This window comes from Girardinichthys multiradiatus, chromosome 21 (genome assembly GCF_021462225.1).
Source record: "Girardinichthys multiradiatus isolate DD_20200921_A chromosome 21, DD_fGirMul_XY1, whole genome shotgun sequence".
NCBI lineage: Eukaryota > Metazoa > Chordata > Actinopteri > Cyprinodontiformes > Goodeidae > Girardinichthys > Girardinichthys multiradiatus.
In genome coordinates this window covers 14,029,941-14,040,587 of record NC_061813.1, presented here as the reverse complement: position 1 = coordinate 14,040,587, position 10,647 = coordinate 14,029,941, and the positions used below count along the sequence as shown (strand labels likewise).

General features: G+C 41.2%; 1 pseudogene; it reads left to right on the top strand.

Annotated features, from left to right (window-relative positions):
• The first annotated feature begins 8,180 nt into the window (after positions 1–8,180).
• LOC124858494 overlaps positions 8,181–10,647 on the top strand; it is an 82,339-nt pseudogene continuing 79,872 nt past the window's right edge.

The following is a 10,647-nucleotide window of genomic DNA, read 5'->3' as shown; positions in this document are numbered from 1 at the left end:
GTTCAAAAAGAGAGCGGAGGGGAGAGTCATGAGTTGTGATTTGATGAAGTTGTTTTGAGAGAGTTCTCCTGAATGCTTCTGCTCGGTCGGGTTGGCCAGAGTGTTCTGTCATAATGTTTCGAACGGATTTGACCCACATGCAGAAAGCAATTCAGGAGACAGTGAACACTGGTGTGCCAGGATGATTGATGGTCCAAGAGTTTCTGTAGTTGGTGCAATGGGAGGAGGAGGGTCGACAGGGTTCACAGAGGTAGATCCATGGAACGAAGGAATCAGGAGGCTGCCAGCTGGTTTGATCCAATGAGGAAACAGGAGTCTTGAGTCTTGGTTCATGGGCTTGGATAGCGTCTTTTCAGAAGACGGTATCCAGGCAGGGTTTGACGCTGAAGGCAAAGTCAGGTTCAGGTGACCTGCAAGGCAACAAATCCAAAATTACAAAAGAGCAAAGCAAGGTCAAGGCAAAGGCAAAGTAATGTGGCTTGCGCTGTACCACAAAGGGCAACACTCTGGCAGTGAGTTGCTGACAGCCTCCTCCTTAAATACTCCTCAGCAGATCATCAATGAGATAGAGAACACCTGTCACCTCTCCTCCAGTTCAAAACGCCATCTAGAGGCTAAGAACAGAAATAGCACCAAAACAGACAGACATGGCACAGATCCTGACAATACTTTAGTATCAGTTTTAAAAAAAAAGGACATATTTTAGCACATCAGCATCAAATTATTACTAGTATAAGGACTTTGAAATGATTGTGCATATGACTGCGTCTGTTTCAAGGAAAGAACCATGCGGATTTGGAAGAAATTGCTTGTTTTGTGGAAGTGGACCTGTCATTACTTTTTTCTTGTAATGTTATGATTTTAATGTCATAATATTACCTCTTTATTCTCTTAATATTACAACTGTATTCACATAATATTAGCCTAAGACTTTATTTTGATGATGTTATGACTTTATCCTTGCAATATTACGACTTAATTCTCGTAATTAAAAAAAATCATTCTCTTAGCCTGGCCCTAATACTCCATCATACGTTACACACCTAGGCTGCTTTCTTTCTCTCGAAAAATGAAAAGGTTCCTTAAATGTTAAACTATCTTAAGCTGAACCTATGCAAAAGGAAAGATTTAAAGACCATGAAATCCATCAGACAAAAATGACAAATAAGTTCTGAAGATGAAAATGCAGAAAAACAAGAAAAAATGCTTCTTGCCATCTGTCACCTGGAGCAACACACCAGTAGCAACCAGCAAGCTCATCTTTTTAAAACATTTGGACTAAATCAAACTGACAGCTCATTACTGTCTGCTACAGGAGCTTTAATTATCTGTTTGAACTCAATATGAAAGACAGATTTTCCAGGTTAATGCTACTGTACTCAGGAATGTCTTACACAGGTGGCCAAACTAACAGTAAAATACATTAGTCTGAACATCTTGTGCTGATGAACTATATAGGTGAAGATTATGTAGGTCTTCAACTGCTGATAAGTCAGGATTCCAGAAATGAAAAAATCTCTTTGAATATTAAAAATTTTTCAAAGCCATGTTTTTGTTAGACTTACAGCAGGAGAAGCCCCTAACCTGAATCCCCTTTTTATTTTCTGCCTTACTGTCGTTTTTGTAGATCTATGCATCCTACAGTTAAACAGTCTTTTTCCTTCCCTTCTTGCAAGCATGTGCATTTTTGCAATATGGCAATATGTCCTGTGGTCAGCACAATTACAGAAGGCTGGGGCCAGTGGCTGACGTACGCTGGAGAGGGATAACTGCCTCCAGTTGCAGACACTACCCCTTCCTGAAGGACAGATGAGTCTCAGAAAACCCTCTGTGGGAGGTTTTTAGTCAAATTCTTTGAAGTAACATGAAGAAATGTGGACTAAAAAAACTGATATAGAAACACCTGAAAATGACAATACTAATAATAATTATCAAAAACAAAAAGACACAATAAATATATTTTTTAAGAAAAGATAGATTCCCCTTTATGGTGTGGGTGGACCCTTATTTTCTATTAGTCATTGATGATTCTGACCTTTAAAATGATGCTAATAGATGGGCTGTTTATCATCATTACAGTTTATGCTGTCAGTTTTCCTGCAGAAGTGCTTCATGTGTTCAGTGTGGATAATGGCTTTAGAAACATGGCACAAGGAAGACAGATAAGGATTTTATTTTTTTGCAAGATACCTAAACATGCTTGTTTACACTACAGCAACAATACTGTTTATTTAACATAAAAGCAGGCAGAGAGTACCGTATGAAGAGGAAAAATAGAATTTTAGCCATGTGTAGAAAAATCTGCTTAGTTAAGGACTACAGATAGAAATTAGCCACTGAGAAATCTGATATTTAGCTTTTATACCGTTTGACACACACATTTAAAAACAAATTGTGTTTGAAAATATGTATATAAAAATGAATAAGACATTATAACGTATTCATTTTACGTTACCCTACCTTCAGATCCTCTGCCTGCACTAAAGATCTCCGAGGAAGATGTAAACAGGCTCTTTCAGCGCATGAAAACAAAGAAAGCTGGAGGACCTGATAACGTCTCCCCATCATGCCTGAAAGCCTGTGCAAATCAACTCGCTCCAATCTTCACAAGGATCTTCAACAAGTCACTGGAGAAATGTGAGGTCCCCTCCTGCCTCAAACGATCCACCATCATCCCGGTTCCCAAGAAACCCACCATCGTAGGATTAAATGACTACAGGCCTGTAGCCCTGACGTCTGTGGTCATGAAATCCTTTGAGCGGCTGGTGTTGAAGCACCTGAAAGACATCACAGGCCCCCTGCTGGACCCCTTGCAGTTTGCTTACCGAGCAACCAGGTCGGCAGATGATGCTGTTAACTTAGGTCTACACTACATCCTGCAACACCTCGACCACCAAGGGACGTACGCCAGGATCCTGTTTGTAGACTTCAGCTCGGCCTTCAACACCATCATACCAGACATCCTCCGCCAGAAGCTCAACCAGCTCAACGTCCCAGCTTCCACCTGTCAGTGGAGCAACAGCTTCCTGACGGACCGACAGCAGCAGGTGAGACTGGGGAGCATCTTCTCCCGATCCAGATCAATAAGTACTGGTGCCCCCCAGGGGTGTGTTCTATCCCCACTCCTCTTCTCCATGTACACAAATGACTGCACCTCATCGGACTCGTCCGTGAAACTCCTAAAGTTTGCAGATGACACCACTGTCATTGGACTGATCCAGGACGGTGATGAGTCTGCACACAGACAGCAGGTGGATCGGCTGGTACACTGGTGCGGTCAGAACTACCTTGAACTCAACCCACTCAAGACTGTGGAAATGGTGGTGGACCTTCGGAGAACACCACCCCCATACAGCCCCCTCACCATCCTCAACAACACTGTATCGGCCGTGGACGACTTCAGGTTCTTAGGAACCACCATCTCTGAGGACCTGAGATGGTCTTCACACATAGACACTGTTCGAAAGAAGGCCCAGCAAAGACTGTACTTCCTGAGGCCTCAAGAAGTTCAACCTTCCACAGGAGCTGTTGGTCATCTTCTACACTGCCATCATTCAATCTGTCCTGTCTTCATCCATCTCAGTGTGGTTTGGCTCATCCACAAAACAGGACAGGTCCAGACTGCAACGAATAATCAGGACTGCAGAGAGAATAATCAGAGCTGACCTTCCCTCCATCCAGGACTTCTACAGGTGTAGGGTCAGGAAAAGAGCCTCTAAAATCTCTGCAGACCCCACACACCCTGCACATCAACTGTTCAGAGCTTTACCTTCAGGCCGCCGCTACAGAGCACTGTTTACTAAAACCAGCCGCCACAAAGACAGTTTCTTCCCCCAGGCTGTTTGTTTGATGAACATTCAATAAAGTACAAAACAACAGCATACAGATGTTACAAATGCACCTTTTTATTATATATGTGTATATTGTACATTGTAAATTGTAAATTTGTATATTCTGTAATGCAAAAACAGAACAAAAGAGCAAAGTGTACCGGAGTCAAATTCCTTGTTTGTATGTACGAACTTGGCAATAAAGCTGATTCTGATTCTGATTCTGATTTTGGTAGGCCAAAACATTGTACATGTAACTGTTTTCTCAACATTTGAAATAAGAAATATCAGCACATAATAAATAAAAAAAAAAGAATCCACACATCTTTTCAAGACTTAAAGGGCATGTTTCAGACTAAACTTGTGTAGGAGCCCTTGCATAGCTATGCATTCATATTAAGCATTTCCAAACAAGGATCATATTTATGAAAAAATTGGAAACATGATTTGTCACAATAATATGTGAACCTGTCCAACTCTATACCTAGTCACATTATTGTATCTCTGCCTCTTGCATTACTGGTGAAGGAGGACTTAAAGCTATAGGAAAGCAACACTCAATCGCCTTCCTATGCATCTAAAAACTGTGACATACACAACATAAATACCAGATATGTCAAGCTGTGACAGATTAATCTGATTAAAAACAAATGTATCACATGAACACTGTGTCCTGCAGCTCTGATATTACACATTACTTATGCTATGCTATGCTTCCTTCACTGATGAAGATTCCCTCACATTTAGTATTGAAATTTCATTCCAAGATGATTAGTTGATCCTTGAAATATGAAATGAATAATAAAATAAAACCGACAACATAACAGCAAAAGTAACATACCTTGTTCTGATGCAGCTAAACACTGTGAATTCCACACCCTTAATCCCATTACACATACATTTTTCAAAACTAGATAGCATCAAAAGCTGTATATGTACTGCAAATATGTGGCACAACTTGGTGTTCCACAAAATTCCATTTATTTACTCACATTTAATACATTTAACACAGTGTAACACACACGCAAGATAAAAAAACTGTGTGTCAGGACCAGTGGGGAATCCTGGTTTTTCAAGGAGGGGAAGCTCAATTCCAAGATCGCTGATTCACTCATTTCGCTGTCAATCAAAAAGGGATTCTGCCTCAGACAGATCATCCAATCATCATGCAGAAGCTGAGCGTCCGGGCCAGCCGAGGCCAGCCCACTGTCCCATAGACCCCCAGAAATGCTGAGCGTTCGATGGGCCGGACAAAGCCCAGCATTTATCCAATGACTCGTCTCGTTTCGCTGCACCCAAGGGTGCCCCATAGACTCCCAGAGACGATGGGCATCCGATGGGCAGGACAAAGCCCAGCATTTTTGCTTCGCTATTGAACTCACTGTTTAAAGCACTGTGAAGCTGCGGGAATGAGTGAGAGGATAGCCGCTTCGTTACCAGTGATAAGAAGCTGATTCTGAACAAACGTTGGGCGTGTTGTAGCGCACATTTAGTCAATAACATGTACACACAACAGTATATATTTGATCACTTATTTTTTGACATTTTAGGGGAAGCTGAGCTTCCCTTGCACCTGGTCAGTAGCTTTACTGAACCTATAAATTTAAGATTAAAAACTCTGCATTTAATGATTAGGTATATACTGAGTTTAAGTTCAACATAGCATTAGAATATATTTGCTTGGACGTTTTGTATGTAAATGTTCTTAAAATAAACCAATTCTGTGGAAAATCATTTTGCCTGCTCGATGTTTACGCACTGCTGACAACTCCAGATTTAGAGTTGTTGCTAATGCTGCTGCTTTGCACCATAGCAGATATATTTCTATATATTTTTTCACTGTCTGAACTAAAGACCAACCAAAATTGTTTTTATACTGCCTTCTCATAATTGTGAGCATCACTTTCTGTGTCGAGAAATCTAAAGAGGCAAAAACGTGGTGCAGGCATGAACAGAGCCAAAACACTAGACATGCAAGCAACTGCACACAAGAGCAGGCACTACTAGCATTACTCCTTCATTTGAAAATGCACACATGCACAGCCGCATAGGATGCATTGAGCAACGCAATCAGTGACGCAAAGCACACAGCAACTGTGTATTTATGCAGTCACAAAATCCCAGGGGAATAAAATAATGGCAACTAGCTCACATTCCTTCACATGCCATTTTCACAGCGCAAATACCAGCTCCAGGGGCTTCTAGACAGAGGCAAAGACTAAATATAAAATGTTAACTTTTTTTTCTTGCAACATAAAAATGCAGCGACTGCACACAAAATGTATTTCCATAATGACTCTGGCTTGGTGTGCATAGGGAGCGTTAGCTTCCCCGTTGGCAGGCGCTGCATGTAAAATGAACTGCTGCCTCTTTTGTGAACTCTCTGGGGTTTGTCTGTCCACTAGCGCTGATATTAAACGCAACAGCTCTGAGCTAGACAGGTGGACAACTTCATTCATCATTCATTAAATCTGTCCATCCAAATTTCAAGACAACCGGAAGCAGCGTGTGTGTGAGGAAGAAGCCTCTGATAAGTAAATGAGGACACACAGAAAACAGACATTAAAGGTCCTGATAGCTGTATTATTGGTAAAATAGTGTTTGTTGGCTTCTCAGAAAACCTGATGACATGATTAAAATAAGTACTTTTGTGTGCAGTTATGTACAACTGTAAAAAAGCGTGTTTAGGTCATAGTGGGTAAGCACTTGGAACTTCAACATACCTTTGTTAGAAGTTATAAATATTTTGCTGTGCTTTTTACAACATAAAACATTCAGTTCAGTGTTGAATTTGATTATTTAGTTCGATGGTTATTTTATTTAATGCTTTTTATTAAAGGAGTATTTATAATTGTAAAAGTGTGTGTAAATAATTTTGTTTAATTTAATTAGTGCCCATATGCATCAAAATCAGTTTAGGGGCATAAGGAGTCTATGATTCAATAATAGCTCTAGTCATGTTCACAGTAGCCTGTCTTGTTAAAAAAAAAAAAAAAAAAGTATGGTAATTTTTGATTAATGTGCTATAATGAAGGAATGTCAATATGAGTTAGGATGAGCTTGGTTTTGTGTGGAAGACAAATTTATTTTTATGAAAGAGAAGCTGCATAGCCAACAGCAAAGAAGTCTGCCAACTGACTGGATGAGGATGCACGAAATACGTTGTGCTTGGAGACAGGGTGAGCAGCAGAGCTTTTAGCAGAGCTTGGCTTAGAGATGATCAGAAGGAATTAATGACACCACTGCTTTGTTTTGCTTTGCTGGTACCCTGGATTATTTAGCTGCAAGATAACATGCAGCCTGTACTCCCGCATGTGTTGGGACCCAGCCATGAGTTACAACATTAAAGGCCAGTAAGATACCTTTTCTAGCCTCAGGGCAACATCATGCCCTGACGTTACTTAATGACTAGACTAATGACTAGACCTAAATATAAGTCAGTTTGGAGCCAAAATCTTCAGCTGTCTCCTAGAAAGCTCCAAATGAGGGGGGATTTTAATTTTGAGCATTACAGCGAGTTTAAGCATACATTCAAATCAACAGAGAAAATGGGTCATAAGAGAAAAATAAAGATTAGGAATGGCCCAGCCAGAGTTTAGCACCAAATCTGTCACAAAATATGTCGGATCACTTGAAGAAACCTGTGGACAAGACATGCCCTCACAAGCTGATAGATTTGGATAGTTTTGCAGTGTAGTGTAGACAATATTACCAAGTCAAGATGTTAAATAATGATATAGTTCTACCAAAGAACGCTGAATGCTAAATTTGAATTAAAAGGTGCTTCAACAAATTATTGGTTTAAGGGTGTGCACACCAGGTGACAACAGATTGCTGAATGTTTTTTTTTTTTTCTTCTGTTGGGACCCCAGCCATGGGTTACAACATTAAAGGCCAGTAAGAACTTTTCTGGAACTTTCAAAGTAAATCACATTAACCTACTTCCAGCCAGGAACAGAAACAAAGAGGTAACAGTGGCATCACTGTTTGAAGAAAAACCCCACATTCCAACAAACAGATGTCTTTCCATGCATATCCCCACAGTAACCGGACAGGAGAGGCACAGCACGCATGTCTCCTTGCTGGCAAATAGACATAATTCTTCAACTTGGATCCAGAGTGACTACGATCACACGCACCAAAGTTAACCCTCCTGTTGTCCTCGGGTCAAAATGACCCGCCGCTCTGTTAAAAACCCCCCAAAAATCCACTAAATGCTATTTTTTTAACTTGATATTTTATGACTTTTCCTAGATTGGCCCCATTAATAGAAAAAGTGAAATGTTGCTTTTATTCACATTTCCATATAAGCTGTACAAAAAAAGGTACAAAGGTGGTCTTCGGGTCAAAATGACCCGTGAGACAAATAGAGTTGAAATCAAGGTCACAGAGTTATTTACAAACAGAATGTTACAATGTTTTAGATGTGTCTCAGATCAATCAGTAGCAGAAGTAAACCAGGCAAATCAGGTGGTGTTCTCGCAGGCTTCAGAAGACTACCTGTTTATTTCCAGAGGTTATAAAGGTGCTGCAGATAACAGGACCCGAATTCTATCTGTGCTGAAGCCATGAGTGTGCCTTATACTGCTGAAGACGCTGTAGGGCTTATTTTCTCAGATGTCCAGCAAGACAACTCTGATTCAGAAGAGGAAGTGGGGGATGTATCCGAAGAAGAACATGGGGAGGAATACAACCCAGAGCATGATGAATCATCTTCAGAAGAAGAAGAAAACCCTGAAGCTGAAAGAGAGACTTTCCTTTCAAAAAATGGCAAAATAACATGGTCCTCAGCAGCATATGACCAACACGGCAGGCATGCAGAACAAAACATCATAAAGATGACCCCAGGACCCACAAGGTATGCCATTTCTCATGCCCATGATATTGTCTCTACATTCTACCTGTTTATCACACCAGCAATAGAAAAAATAATCCTGAGGATGACAAATCTGGAGGGTTTTCGCAAATATGGAGACAGCTGGAAAAATATTGATGATATTGACCTGCAGGCCTACTTAGGGCTGCTAATCTTAGCAGGTGTATACAGGTCCCGAGGTGAGGCTGCAGCTAGTCTATGGGATGCTGAGAGTGGAAGGTCAATTTTCCGAGCCACAATGCCATTGAAAGGCTTTCACACCTACTCAAGACTGCTACGATTTGATGACCGTGAGTCAAGACCAGCAAGACGTGTGACAGACAAACTTGCAGCCATAAGAGAGGTATGGGACAAGTGGGTGGAGCGGCTGCCCTACCTCTACAATCCAGGGCCTGACGTAACAATGGATGAACAACTGGTTCCATTTAGAGGTAATCTGTTTTCATATTTGTAATAAAAGTGATTTTCACTATTGATTTCTTTGACTGTTTTCTGTGACACTGATACTAATCACTGATGCTAATGTCTTTTGTCCAAAGGTCGTTGTCCTTTAAAGCAGTATATGCCCAGCAAGCCAGCAAAATATGGGATCAAGTCATGGGTGGCTTGCGATGCCAAATCAAGCTATGCTTGGAAAATGCAAGTCTATACTGGGAAGCCGACCAGTGGATGCCCAGAGAAGAACCAGGGGATGCGAGTTGTGCTTGATGTGACAGAGGGACGGAGGGGTCACAATGTGACATGTGACAATTTCTTCACCTCTTATGAACTTGGACAGCAGCTCCTGAAGAGGAAGATCACCATGGTTGGTACAGTTCGAAAGAATAAGCCTGAGGTCCCACCTGCACTGCTTGCAGAGAGAGACGTCTTCTCCTCAAAGTTTGCCTTCACGCCCAACATCACTCTAGTTTCCTACCTCCCAAAGAAAAACAAGAATGTAGTTCTTCTGAGCACACTGCACACAGACGGTGACATTAGCGATCGTGAGGACAGGAAGCCAATCATCATCCTAGACTACAACCGCAACAAAGGAGGTGTGGACAACCTGGATAAGGTGATTGGAACATATAGCTGCAGAAGAATGACTGCCCACTGGCCCCTGGTCATCTTCAACAACATAATTGATGTTTCCTCCTACAATGCCTTTGTGATTTGGAGAGAGATCAACCCAACCTGGATGTCTCATAAGCCAGAACAAGAGGAGGTTGTTCCTGGTGCAGCTAGGAAAGGCACTTATAACTCCACTCATTGAAAGAAGGAAGCATGTCCCCTGCACAGAACTCTCAGCAGCAGTTGTGAAAGCTATTCAGAGTGCAGGAGCTCCTGATCAACCTGAGGATCCATCTACCACAGCCTCCCAGCTAGGGCAAGTAAGAGGAAGAGATGTCAGTTCTGCCCTCAAAAGAAGGACTGTAAAACACATACTGTGTGCTGCAGGTGTAAGAAATATATCTGCAAGGGCTGTGCACTTGTATACTGCCCTACATGTGCTAATTAGTTGAATGGGTTATGTTATTTTTCATATTTTTGTATTGTACATTGTCTTAAATTGTTCACTGGAGAAAAAAAAATGAAACTGAGTCATTGGGATGAATAAAAATGTATTCAAAACTCCTTTTTGCACATTTTTTTTCTTTTCTCAAGCAATAGAAATTCAAGTGAAGAGGGAAAACTGAAGTATTCACACATTTTGAGCTCAATGACAATATGCAAGATGAAATTCAGTGTTTAAAATTCAATTAAGCTGCTTATATTGGGGGTTTAGTGAAGACGGGTTATTTTGACCCTGAGGACAAAGGGTGTATACAGAAAATGAGGACAACAGGAGGGTTAAGTAATGATTTGCTGTTTGAGTATCCGACATTAATTCATATAAAGGGTGTAATGAGACAAGCGTGACCTGGCTTTCCTCCGAGGCCTCAAGACGCAGCCCTAATCGAA